This window comes from Lissotriton helveticus, chromosome 8 (genome assembly GCF_964261635.1).
Source record: "Lissotriton helveticus chromosome 8, aLisHel1.1, whole genome shotgun sequence".
Lineage (NCBI taxonomy): Eukaryota > Metazoa > Chordata > Amphibia > Caudata > Salamandridae > Lissotriton > Lissotriton helveticus.
The window spans coordinates 1,199,573,860-1,199,588,737 of record NC_136069.1 but is presented as its reverse complement, the minus strand read 5'-3'; positions in this window follow the sequence as shown (position 1 = coordinate 1,199,588,737).

Below are 14,878 nucleotides of genomic sequence, written 5' to 3'. Positions count from 1 at the left end.
TTTTGTTTTAGTAAATGATATAATAGAATTCGATCACTTGATAAGCCAATCCATGTAATGAAGAGCAAAAGTAAATGGAGAAGAGTAATTAATAGAAGTAATTTTCCAGAAGTTTTTTTGGGTCAATGGAAACATAGTTCAAGTTCTGAGCCTTTTTTTAATGAGGAGAGTTATTTTCAGAGTAGTGAGTTGTTGCATGCAGTTGACACTACAGGTCGTGCTTATGAGGTTAAAAATGGTTGTCCTATTGAGAAAGAGAAAATTGTTCCTAGAAATGTAGAAGAGGTGCTAGCTGATGAAGTATTAGGGAGAAGGCCTAAAGCTCCAGTGTACACTTGGAATTGCAGTAGTGTTTGTAGTGTACGGCAGGAATCTATTGATTTGTTACGCAATTTCTTACGTAACTATACTAAAAAGTGTTAAACAAAAGATTAAGATGTTGCAAGGATTAGACCCTTGCAGAGTGAGAGAAAATACTGGTTTGCAAGGACATTCTTTGGCTTGTCTTTCAAAAAAGTAGGTAGAAGTGTTTTTCACCATTTCAGGATGTTGGCAGTACATCATACTGAAATGAGGAAATTAGTCAGAACGTTGTATTATGCAAAAAGTCCAGCTCTAATGTTAAAGAAGTTGAACAGTGCTCTTTTGCATGGATCTGTGTCAGATGTGAAGAACGTTTGTGATGAAATTCAGGTTAGTTACTTTGGTGCAGAAGAAGATAGTGCAGAAATTGAAAAGTTAGTAAAAGGAAATGTAGAAGAGAATGTACAACATTGCAGTACAGAAACATTTGAGCAAGAAATTACAAAGTTAAAGATGATTTCAGGTGAAACACCAAATCATTCTTGTATTTGTTGTTGATGTACTCATTATAAAAATCAGACTAGGAATGTTGATTTGTATTTAAAATGTGAAAAGGAAAATAGTAAGGAGTGGATGGAATTTGTAACTTATTTGTTGGTAGAAAATTCTTTTGATTTGGGTTGTGATCAGTGTATTTGTAATATTGTTATAACAAATTAGATGAAAATAAAATGCATGCTAGAGCTGTGCATAATAATTTTGAGTTGATAAAAATTCCTTCTGAACTGGTGGATTTAAATACCTATGAGTCTATTCTTATTCAGTGTGTGCATCCTTTTCAGGCTATTGTTCGTATGGAGCCTAAGACAGGGAAATTGCCTCCTTCAGATTTACAGAGAGGATTAAAGGGAAGAGTTGTGTATTTGCCATTAGATTTAAAGAAAAATATTGAAACAATTGGTGTAGAAGATGAACCTTTAGTTATTCTTGTTAATGGCGTACCTACAAAGAATAAGAAAATCTGGCAGGAATTAGTGGATGTTAGGAAAGTAAAAAAGGCAACGTTGTAGCTGATGAAAAATAATCAATATTATAAAGACGTGTTTCTGAGTGAAGAAGAAATAACTGTAGAAGAAGAGAGTGACTTGCCATCGGGACTAATTGAAAAAGTGGATGTGTCCAAAACTGAAGAAATATATGAACATTACTGTGTTCATCCACTGCATTCCAAAGAAGTGATGGGAAATACTACAGAGTTATTCCAATTGAAAGAAGCAAAGGGAAGTCCCATTAGTGTATGGGAAAAAAGCTTGGAAGTTCGTTGTTTCCCTCATTTGTTTCCTACAGAAAAAGGAGGACGATATGATGACCGACCTTTGCAGATTCCTGCATCTGAATACCGGACATTAAGATTGTATGCAGAAGATCCAAGATTTCGACAATGAATTCCGTATTTGTTTCATTTTTTGTTTGAGAGTGATTTGTCTGGACTTTCTTATGCAGTAAACCATATATTGAAAACAGGTGTACATCTGCAAAAGGTTTCGGCGAAGGAATTTATGGATAAAGTACAGCAGAAAGATAATGTTTTGGAATCTCAGCTGATCAATCTCATGGCATGTCAGTGTGGTACTAATGAGTACTGGTACCGTCGTCATGGAGAACTTAAATGTATGTTAAGGAACTTAGGAACTCCTACAGGGTTCCTTACTCTAAGCTGTGCTGAATACGCTTGGATGATTTACTTCCATTTTTTCGAGAGGCAAATCCAAATAAAATAAATATTGAATACAAGACACCTGGAGAATTGTGCTCTTTGGTCCAGTAAATGTATGCAGGTATTTCAATCATAGATTTGAAGCTATGATGTCTTTTATCACCAATAAAAAAAATCCTCCTCATGGAGAGGTTGTGGACTTCTTTTGGCGGAAGGAGTATCAAGCAAGAGGGGCTCCTCACATACACATGCTACTATGGATCACAGATGCTCTCAAATTGGGAACAGAGTCAGATGATACTGTGATGTCTTTTTTTGAAGAATACGCTACATGTGATATACCCAAAAGCACAAAGGATAAGGACTTAAGACAACAGGTCTTACGATTCTAAAGCCATCGTTGTGGGAAATACTGTTGTTGAAAGTACAAATCAAAAGACAAATTCTACACCAAATGCCGCTTTGTTTTTCCATGACCAGTAATATCGAAAGGAAGAGTGAACAGTTTTATGTCATTTTTGCGACATACTATCACAAGAAAGTCTCCTGAAAATACCTACAACTTAAGAAGAAATGAAGAGGCAAAATACATAAATGACTACAACCCAGCCAATCTATGTGGAATGCTAACATGGATATTCAATATGTTGCAGATAATTCCATTGCTGTTGCTCGATATGTAACATCGTACATAACAAAATCAGAAAAGGCAGAATTGAAGGAAATGTGTGAAGAGATTTCCCACGAGAAGAATCTAAGTAAGAAATTATATACTTACAGTTTGAAGATGTTATCTCATCGAGAAATTGGAGCATATGAATGCTCGGATCGCTTATCATATGCAAGTCTACACTCCAAATCTAGAAGAATCATTTGGGTGAGTCTAGGTCTTGCTGCAACACGAAACCGAGTACTTAAATCTGTACAAGAAATTGAATATTTAGCTGAAAAGGAGCCAGAAAGTACAGATATTGTGAAAACAAATATGTTGAATACATATTATCCAAACAGAAGTCACCATCTGGAGAACATTTGTCTCTATGAAGTGCTGCAAAACTATATTTTTAAACGGAATATAACGGAAAACATCAATAATGGTATATATGCCGTGACTGGTTCTGAAGGATGTTTGGTAAAACAAAGAAAAGGACATTTGATTAATCACCGTAAACTGAGTTGCGAAACTCCTGACAAAAAGGAATTTTACTACTTAGCTCTTTTGCAACTTTTCAAGCCATGGCGTTCAGAATTGGAATTACTTGGAGATTTTGACAGCTATGAAGATTCTTTCAATGCAACTAAAGATAGTATCGAATGTCCTGTTTTTGCTAATTATGTGAAAATGTTGAACAATGAAATTGAACAAGAAGCTATAATTGCAGCTGAGATTGCTAGAGACAGTTCTCAAGACAGTCAATCTTCGCTCTGTTAAATCAGGATCCATTAGGAGAACCAATTATTCAAAATGAAACTGCAACTGCTATGGAAGAGGTGGAAACAGCAATGTATCAAGCTCAAGAAGATGTAAGGAATTTAGGAAATTTGGAAAAACAACTTAATGTTGAGCAGAAACAAATATATGAGCAAGAGAGAGAACAGATTAACCATTGGATTACTTCATGAAAAGAAAGAGTGCTCTTGCTCATCACTTCAACCTATCCAATTGTATGTGAGTGGACAAGCTGGAACACGAAAAAGTTTCTTAATTAAAGTAATTTCAACTAATTTACACAAAACAACTGACTCATATTTGTCTTGTGTTGTCACTGCTCCAACTGGGTTGGCAGCTCACAATATTAAAGGAAATACTTTACATCGTTTATTAATGCTACCAGTAGAGCATGAAAATAAATTAGAATACCATAAGCTATCTGGAGAAGCTTCCTGTGAAGTTTCAAGAGTCTTGAGGAAAATGAAACTTCGGATTACTGATGACGTAAGCACGGTATCAAACGTAATGCTTGCTTTTGTGCATTTAAGAGTGCAGCAAATTCTTAAAACAGAGTTTGACGTATTATTCGGAGGAAAACACGTAATAGTTTTTGGAGATCTTCTACAACTTACTCCTGTAAAAGGACAGCCAGTGTTTAAAAGACTGTTGCATGAAGATACCAGAACGTCTCTGGGGAGCATTGGAAATGTAAACGTTTGGTCATATTTTGAGTATAAGGAGCTTATTACAAATATGCAACAGGCAAATGATGCTGATTATGGAACTATTCTTCAAGATATAGGAATTGGAAAAATGACTGAACATGGCAAAGAAGCTTTACAGAGACGATTACTTTTGAATTTGTTTCCAAATGAAAATATTGTGCTAGAGAAAATCTACATGAGAATTGTAGAAAAGCAATCTGTAATCTGCTTAATGCCAACACTACGTCAATGAAGAAATGTTAAATTTGGAAAATGAGGAAATTATAAAAATGGAAGCTATTGATAAAATAGAACATGAAAGAATCACTATTATTTTGACTGAAAAATTCAAGAAAAAATTGGATTCTTTAGAGAAATCGATAAATAAAACTGCTGGTTTAGAAAAGAATTTATATGCATGTGTAAACTGTCGGGTAATTTTATGACGTAATTTGAAAGTGGAAAAAGGTTTAGTAAATGGAGCAATGGGTAAAATTGTTGATTTTGTTAATTATGTAAATAGAAATGGGATTGAATTTTTGAAAATCAAATTTGATGAAATTTCCGAAATACAACAATTTAGTCGTTGTTCATCTTGGTTCTTGCTTGTAAAAGATTTGTATGTACGCAGAAAACAGTTTCCTATTTGTTTGGCATATGCGGTCACCATTCATAAATCTCAAGGTTTAAGTGTAGACAGTGCTTTAGTGAATATTGGAAGTACCGTGTTTAAAGAGGGTATGGCATATGTTGCTTTGTTCAGAGTCAGAACTTTATCTGGATTGTACTTGATTGATTTTGATGAGACAAAGGTTAGTGCAGATGCAAATTGTATGAAAGAGTATAATAGGTTAAGAAGAAAATATGCTCCCAATTTAGGTCAATATCCAGTATTTGAAAAGTGTGTGGTAGGTAGAAAAAGAAGATTTGAGAATAACTGTAATGAAACTGTTGAGAAAGAAAAAAAACAAGATGAATTTGCGCCTGCAAGAAAAAAGAAAAAGGACAGTGTTGAAGAGAATGTTGGTTATCGGTTTGAAAATAGTTGTGGTGCCAACTGTTATGCTAATGTAGTGGTTAATGTTGTTTTATTTCTTGAAAGTTTGCAACAGCAAATATTTGAAAATCAGGACGAAAGATTCTGCTCATTGTTGCATTCTGTTTATGAGAAATGTAGTAGTGATAAAAGTAAAATACAAAGTGTTTCTGATATTCGAAATGTTTTGGACATGTGTTCAGGTTTTACTCAATTTACGCAGAATGTTCAACAAGATTGTCAGGAAATTTTAATGTTTATGCTTGGTGTACTGGAAGATGAAGGTATAGATATTGAAAATCTTTTTGGCCTTTCTTATATATGGCAACATGAGTGTCAAAATTGTTTGTTTACATGTAACACTAACATAGACAGTGAAAGATTCATAGATTTGACTTTACCAGACTATTGAATCAGTGTCCTTTAACAATCTAGTTAGAGTAGCAAGCCAAAACATGGAGTGTAGTCAATGTAAATCAGAAATGTCATCAACATTATTTATACAAAGATATGGACAGTATGTTATTTTAATGATAAAACGTTGCAGAAGTGATGGAAGAAAATTAGAAACTTTACTTAAAAAGTTTGTAGCTGGTCAAATTCCAATATCAGGAAGAACTTTTGTAGCTGTTTCAATTATTTTTCATGATGGACCTTCTACATCATCTGGACATTACACTGTTTATTTAAAATGTCTGAAAGGTTGGATACATTGTAATGATACTCAATTAGTTTTTAAGCAACGTTTGCCTAAAGAGTTACGAAATTCTTACCTAATATTTTTACAACCCAAAATCAAAATTTGGTCTTTCAGGATTATTTTATTTATTTGTTTATTTATTTTATTTTTTTGCATTTATATTGCGCGACAGCTACCCAAAAAGGGTTTCCCGGCGCAAAGCAGTCAATTGACAAGATGGAAACAAAGAGTGTCTTATTTGTCAAAACAGACAAGTTTTTAGCAACTTACAGAAATTGGAGTCGCTGGTTTCATTTCTCAATGCGATAGTGAGAGAGTTTCAGTGCAACGCGCCTAGGTATGCAAAGGATTTGCCTCCAATGCGTGCTCGCTTAACTTTAGGTATCATGAAACGACCATGGGTAGCTGATCTGAGATTTCTAGATGGAATGTGTGCTTTGGCCAGAGTGCAAAGATATTTGGGGGCTGTGTTGGCTTTTATTTTGTACATATAAGTGAGTGCTTTAAATTTAATTTGGTTTCTACATTTAGCCAATGTAATTTGCGTCGAAAGACAGAAATAGATTCTCTTTTTGGTACTTTGCATAGTAGTCTTATTGCCGCATTTTGGGCCATCTGTAGACGGTGGAGATTTGCTTTATTTGATCCCATGTATAGGACATTTCCGTAGTCTAAACGGGACGTAATCAAGGCATTGACTACCGTTTTTTTTGTAGACTCCGGGAGCATCCAGCAGATTTTCCTCAGCCATCTAATGATGGAAAAAAAGGTGGCTGCAACTTTAACTGATTGTGCATGCATGCTCAGATTATCATCAAGGAGTATGCCTAGATTGCGTACTTGAGATACAGGGATAGGGAGGTTACCCATTTTTTCTGGCCAATGTTGTGGGTTCCACATATGTTTCTGTTTCCCTAGAATTATTACCTCCGTTTTTTCTCCGTTTAATTTTAGGAAATTTACTTTCATCCAAGTTGCAATGTTAGTTAGTCCTACTTTGAGCAAAGAAGTGTCACTAGGATTTTGAGCCGTGAGTGAAAACATAATTTGCGAGTCATCAGCATAAGAATAAATCGAGAGTCCAAACTCTTCTGCCAACTCTGCCAAAGGTTTGACATAGAGGTTGAAGAGAAGTGGACTCAGGATAGACCCCTGTGGAACACCATGTATAAAAGAGTGAATTTTTGAGCTGGCATTTTGGGAGAAAACTTGAAAAGTTCTATTTGAAAGAAAGGCCTGAAACCATTTGAGTGCTGCTCCGCCTATTCCTATGTCACTCAGTGTGTTGAGGAGCACCCTGTGTGATATAATATCAAAGGCCGCGCTCAAATCCAATAGGATGAGCAACACCGTTTCCCCTTGATCTAATTACTGGCGGATAGCTTCGGTCACACCTAGAAGTGTGGTTTCCATTGAGAAATCTGCCCTAAAACCTGATTGTGAGGGGTGGAGCAGTTGATGTGTTGTTACATATTGTGTCGGATGTCTATGAATGTGTTTTTCCAGGATCTTTGATAGAATTGGGAGCAGTGAAAAAGGTCGATAGTTTTTAATATCAGATGTGTCAGCATTCGTTTTTTTTTTATAGCGGGTGAATCATAGTGTCCTTCCAAGAGGATGGAATTTTGGACTCTTTAATGGATGCGTTGAGTACGTGAGTTATAGTTGACATCACTGGGTGATTGAGTTGTTTAAAGATGTTTGCTGGGATGGGATCCTTAGGTGATCCTGATTTTATAGATTCTAGTAACTATCCTACATTATCCGTTGTTAGCAGGGGCCAGTCCCTTAATGCATGGTCGGCCTTTATTTGGCTGGGTTCCTGTACCACATGTGGTAGGATAACCTCAGGCCTAGGTGCATTCAGATTCGAGAGGTTTTCATGTTCAGAATTTTGTGAAATAATTTCTTGATAGATACCTTCCACTTTATCTATAAAAAAGGTTGCTAATTCTTCGCATTTGGTTTGGGACCGGATAGGAGGTTTGGCTATTGCATCCGAACCTGACAAGGTTTTCACTGTGTTGAATAATGTTCTTGCACAGTTTGATGCTTTAGAGATGGTTTGTTTCACAAAGGAGGCACGTGCCTGCCTGCATTCTTTGTGATATTTGCTCAAAGCTGTTTTATAGGCTAGTTTATCTGTATGGTCATACTTTCTCCTCCAGTTTCTCTCTAAGATTTTACAGCAAGTTTTGGAGTTCTTTAGGGAATCATTATACCATGGTGCTGGTGGATGATGTAAAGTTCTTTTAAATTTTGAGGTGGGGAGACAGACATCAACAGCTTCCATGAGCCAGCTTTGTACTGCATTTGCCAGGGAATTTACCTCTAGCTCAGAGGGTGGTATATGATCCTCCAGACGCTTGTTCAGTTTTTCTATGTCTAACCTCTTCCAGTTTCTTTGTGTATTCTTAGCACTATTGGTGGTGTTTAATTTATTTTTATCATGAGGTGAAGTCAGGGAGAAATGTATCTGGTAATGGTCGGACCAGATCGTTGGTACGGCTGGTAAGCAGGTGATAGTATCTAGATTAGAAAAGATGGGATCTAGGAAATGGCCAGCTCTATGAGTTGGTCCTGCATTGACCAGCTTAAGGTTTTGTGAAGCCATATCCGAAATAAGTCTAGTACTCTTTTTACAAGTGGTATCTCCTAAATGGAGATGTAAGTCGCCAAGAACGGTGAAATTAGCCTTATTAGTTATCTGGAATGAAATTTCTTCCATTTAGACAGGAATCCAATTTGCCGTCTGATCTGGGGGTCGATACATAAGTACCCCTGAAAGACTAAAATTTGGAGAGAGAGTAAGTTTAAAAAGGGCTGCTTCACATGCTTTAAACGGGATTTGATCTAGAGTGCACATAAAGTTTTTTTGAAAGATTATCGCAATTCCCCCCCTATCTTTTTGGCTCTGTCCACTCTTACAATGACGTAATTGGACGGTAGGGCTCCTGCTATATCAGGTCCAGAGCTCTCTTGGAGCCAGGTTTCCATAAGAAAGACCGCATCAGGCTGGTCGCTAAACAAAAGATCAAACATATTTGTTTTATGTTTGGGAAGTGAGCGGCAGTTCATACTATCATCTTGTATGTTGTTGGTTTGTTACATTTGTTCATGTGAGATATATTCACACTTTCCTTTAAATTTAAGGAAAAAACCGCAGTGATTGCAAAGGAAAGGATCTAAGATGTTATGGACTCTAGCACAAGCGGACATAGGAGGTTTCCGGATGGCTTTTAGAAATTTAGCGTCATAAGTATAGGTTGCTGTGTTTCTTAGCAGTTGTGGTGGCGACGGGGTTGATGGTAACTCCGGTAGTTTATTACCAAGGGTCCTGACCCTGGGCCCGGGCCAGGCACGGACGGGCGCAGACAGGCTTGCCTTTGGCATGCCTTCGGCTCGCCGCCGGTGCGCCCGTGCGCGAGAGCTCTGAGGTGTTCATTTTATTTCTCCCTATGCCACAACAACTAGCCTGCTGCCAGCTCCAATTCCCTCCCTAGATGGCTGCGGTAATTGGGCGGCAGTTCCCGGTGTTGGTACAGCGTCCCCTGGACAGAGCCTATTCGTCTGAACCAGGTAAGCAGGGGCAACAACAATATTATCAAATTCGATTTATTTAAAAGTTATTAAAAATTCTCTCAAGTGCAAGGATTAGCAGCAGGTAGACTAGCGATAAAAAACAAATTTTAAAAGCTCCCGGCTTCCGCCTCAGGAGTTGCTTTCTGGATGACAGCTACGGATATGGGTGCTGGCGCAGGGCTTCTTTTATTTTGCCTATGCCACAACAACTAGTCCGCTGCCAGCTCCAATTCCCTCCCAAGATGGCGGCGGTAATTGGGCAGCAGTTCCCGGTGTTGGTACAGCGTCCCCTGGACAGAGCCTATTCGTCTGAACCAGGTAAGCTGGGGCAACAACAATATTATCAAATTCGATTTATTTAAAAGTTATTAAAAATTCTCTCAAGTGCAAGGATTAGCAGCAGGTAGACTAGCGATAAAAAACAAATTTTAAAAGCTCCCGGCTTCCGCCTCAGGAGTTGCTTTCTGGATGACAGCTACGGATATGGGTGCTGGCGCAGGGCTTCTTTTATTTTGCCTATGCCACAACAACTAGTCCGCTGCCAGCTCCAATTCCCTCCCAAGATGGCGGCGGTAATTGGGCAGCAGTTCCCGGTGTTGGTACAGCGTCCCCTGGACAGAGCCTATTCGTCTGAACCAGGTAAGCTGGGGCAACAACAATATTATCAAATTCGATTTATTTAAAAGTTATTAAAAACTCTCTCAAGTGCAAGGATTAGCAGCAGGTAGACTAGCGATAAAAAACAAATTTAAAAAGCTCCCGGCTTCCGCCTCAAGAGTTGCTTTCTGGATGACAGCTAGGGATATGGGTGCTGGCGCAGGGCTTCTTTTATTTTGCCTATGCCACAACAACTAGCCCGCTGCCAGCTCAAATTCCCTCCCAAGATGGCAGCGGTAATTGGTTTACTGTTGTTAAGGTAGATTTGTCTTGTTTTGTACAGTATTTTGTAAGTGAGGGTGAGGAGCTTGAAAGTAATCCTCGTATTGATGTTGAGGCAGAGTAAGTGTATCATGATGTAGGTGATGTGGCTGTACCAGGGGACATTGTAGATCAATTAGATGGAGGTGGTTTGGATTGGTTGTAGTCATAATAGGTGTTTGGCTGCAATTCTTGTGTAGAGTGTGTTGCCACAGTGTATTTTCTTATTGTTTTCTTTAGGATGTACTTGTAAATGTTGTGGAGAATGTTGAGGGTGTTATAGCAGTATGAGGAAATGCTATAGACTTGTTTACACTTGTAGAGGGCGGTCTTCAATATGAATCAAAGGTTGTGTACATGGTCAGTAGATGTTGGTACTGTTCACAGTGTAGTTGATCAGCAGGAGGTATCTGAAGATAAGTAGGTGAGTTTGAGAAAGAGTATCTTCATGTTGTGTGAATTTATGTTTAAAGAGCTGCTCCTTATCCACTTGGTGACATGCTTAATTGTCTCATGGAAGTTGTTTTTGGTGGTATGTGGTCTTTGGTAAGGAAGAGGATGAGCTGGGTGTCGTCGATGTAAGAGATAATATTGTGGTTTATTTGGTGGGTCATTTGTGTGAGGGTGGCCATGTAGTTGTTGAATAGCATAGGGCTGAGGGATGAGCACTGGGAGACAGAGCAAATGGTGTCGGTTGTTTTGGATCAGAAGGCTGGGAGGTAGACGCTCAGGATTACTATTGAACAATTACCAAACTAAGAATTTGACGCATACTATTTGGCCGTGTGGAATAGTACGTGAAACCATAAAGGACTTGTTGTTATATATTTTGTCAGCATATTTTGTCAGTAATATTATTTACAGTGTATGAAAATTGATCATAATGTTTTGTTATGTTATGGTTGTTTGAGATGTCATATTTACGTAAGAAATTGCTCTTAGAAATAAACTTTTAAGATATGTTTTAGTTCTATATTTTAGATTGTTATTGAGAATGTTGAATGGTTTTTTTTAAGATAATCTTATTGATTGTCTTTTTTTTTGCCCATTGTTATTTGATGAGTACTATTGAACTCACTGTTTCAAGTGAATTTCAATATATTCTGAGGACAGCAAAAAAGGCATCTGAAATGCTTTACAAATGATGTTGTGTTGTAAAAGATAAATTGTAATTGCATTTTTTTGTCTTCTACAGATGCTTAATTTATAATATATATATTTTTTAATTTATTATTTTGAAGGTAAGTATAACTAAGTGTTAGAAATGATCGATGGGATGTACTTCTACAGAGCTGAAGTAAGAGAACGTCCATGGTATACATAAGTTAGTAAAAACAGTTTGTATCTTTTAAAGATTTTTCAAGAAATTAAAAAAAATATATACAGGATGTACCTGTATTTTTTGCACTTAACTGCAACACATGGTAAGGTGAATAGATATTTGTACTTTTTTTTGTACTGCGTTTTATTATAATAGCCCTAGTTTTTTTTTCTATAGTGATAACAAGTGACTGGTTTGGAAATGTAAGAAAAAATTAAAACTAAAAATTCATATAAGCAATTTTATTGATACAATCATATAAAGTAGTTGAGAATTTTTTTGTATAATATTTTTTAAATAGGAAAATAGTTGATAAACCTAGTTTTGTATTATGTATTAGGAAAAATGATAACATGAAGTGTTTATCTTTTTCTACAAGGAATAACAAGATAAACAAATTTACTATGGAAGAAGAACAGATCAATACGGAAATTAGTTTTGAAATTAGTAACACTTTGATGGGCAGTGAGAATGAAAATGAAGGTATTGCTGCTGGAGATGTCACCTGCGATTTTTTAGACAAAACATTGGATGATGATTTTGCTCAAGCATTAGACGACATCGAGTTTCATGAAATGACTTTTGAAATTGATCATCCAGAAAATGAAATTTCAGAAGAAATGATTTTAGAAGCTCTATTAAATTATGAAATGTTACAGGAATAAATTTATGATTTAAAATTAATAATGGTTTGAGAGACTGTTCTTGTAGAACTGTAATCATTCAGGTAGTATCTAAGTACTCATGGTGGAAAGTGAACCTTAGGACAAGTACTGCTTCAAATTTCTATTGATTATGTATGCACTCTTCTATGTACTAGCAAAGTTGTGTTTTATAGGTTTTATTACCAGGTCCATATTCCTCTGTCTCCCTCTCTCTGTCTCCCTCATTCTCCCTTTCTATTTGTCTCTCATAGTTTTCTTCTTTTTCTGTCTCCCTTCCTCTATCTGTTTCCCTCCTTCTGTCTGTCACCCTCTATGTTCATCTCTATCTGTCCATGTCTTCCTCCTCTATCTCCCTCTCTGTATCTCTATCTCTGTCTGTCTCTGTCTCTGTGACTGTATCTATGTTTCTGTCTATCTCTGTTTTTATCATTTTTCAACTTCCTTCTCTCTGTCTCTCTGTTTGTCTATTTCCCTCTCTCTCCATCTATTTCTGTCTCCCTTCGTCTTTCTCTCTGTTTACCTTTCTCTTGCTTGCTCTCTAACTCTCTCTTACTTTCTTTCCCTCTGTGTCACTCAGTCTCTCTGCCTCCCTCTCTCTCTGTTGCTACAAGGTCGCAGAGAGGGAACCCAGCTTGTTTTGCAATTTTCTTCCAGCAAGAAATCCTCCCTTAAACCCAAGTGAAGTTGAGTTCTAAACTGGTTTCTACCTTGAAAGGGGTTTACTAGACCCTTTGCAAAAGCAGATATCTGGCGTGTAGAGCACTAACACAGGAAAAGCCAAGCCTTGATCCATATGCAGAGCAAGCAGAGAGACCGTGTCTTGAATTTTTAGAGAGCAGCCATGGAACGTGTCTCAAATTGTTCTATGCAGAATAGCTCTGGTGTGCACTAAAAGTGAAGATAACCTATGAACGCATGGACACACATTTTTAACTTGGCATGCATACTGTACATCCAGCTTCTCTGCAAGAGGCTTTCCTGACTTTGCTGAGCGCAGGTAGTTGAAGCCTAGGTTAAGGCTTTGTTTTGCAAGTTCGAGACACTGAAGGAATTTCCACAAAAGGAATTGTAGAGCCCCAAGTTACACTGAAAGCTTTTAGTGAACTTTTTTTGTAGCTGATAGTCAGGCGGCATTTCATTTCATTTCATAAGTCTTTATTGCAATAATTCATAATAAAAATACATTATTAAAAAAGAGGAACAGTATTACAAGTGTCGTCTGTTAATCATGATCCAAAAATATAAAAAGATATAAAAATGCATTACTACACCATCACATTACTAAATACATAAATATACAACAATTTTGACATTATTAAGATTGATTAAAAATGTATTAAATTTAACCCAGGAAAAAGACTTAGGAAGTACATTAATATCATAACTATAAAATCTATTTAGAAATCTCATTGTGTTATGCAATGTAAATGTGAGTTCGGGGACCTTTCATGGCTATTACGTTACCCACCCTTTTTTGCCCGCAGGACCCTTGCCCAACTCAAAAATTTTGCAACGCCTATGACTACGTAGTGAGTGGTGTCAGATTTCAATAATCTCTTTGCCACCATAGCTGAACCAGTGCCCATGAGCTTGCACACAGGTCTCAACCATGTACTTCTTGGCTTGTGATAAGCCAGGCAAACGAATAAAAGGTGGTCTATGTCTTCTATCTGGTCTTTACAGAACTGGCACTTGTTGCTAGTGGCTATATCCCACCTACTTGTGAGCCACCGCAAAGTCGGGGTACCAACCCTGAACTGATGGTATAATTTGCGATCTAGTTGTTTCGTTACAAGATCCCAGTAGGCCTCCAAGTATGGTTCGTCCCTGGTGTCAAAGTAATCTCTTGAAAGAGAGGGGGTAACATGGGTGGACAGTCTCCTCACTTTGATCAACTCCCAGTAAGCTGCTTTGAAAAGCTTTTTAGATTGAAAAACTGCTGTCTCGGGGTGATCCCAGAGATTCCTCATTCCCATGTCAATTAGAAGGGATTTGACACCAGTAAACCATGGGATCTTATGAGAACGGCTTAGCCCCCTTACTTCCAACATGGCCCTGGCATACATATGGAGCTCTGGAGTTGTCCAGAGGCGTCTTCAGAATGCCAATGGTCTGTATAGGGCAACATCTTCCAGTGCATGGCAACCAAGATCATATAGCAGTGGGATTCTGGGGGAGGATTGGGGCAGACCCACTAAAGATCGTGTAAATGTATTCTGGGCTGAGGAGAGGGGGGATATGTTACTAAAACCCCACAATTCGGCTCCATAGAGAATTGCTGGACAAATTTTGGCTGTATAAATATCAATAATCGGAGCAATAGGTCTGGAAAGGGACAAACGATGCTCCTTGAGCAAGGCACCAGCTAACTGTGCATGTTTTAATGCCAATGTATCTATTTGGGGCTTCCAGCTCAATTTGTCATTGAAAGTAACACCCAAATAGGTGAAAACATCGGTCTGCCCCAGGGGTTCACCGTCCATAAGGACGCGTGCTTTTA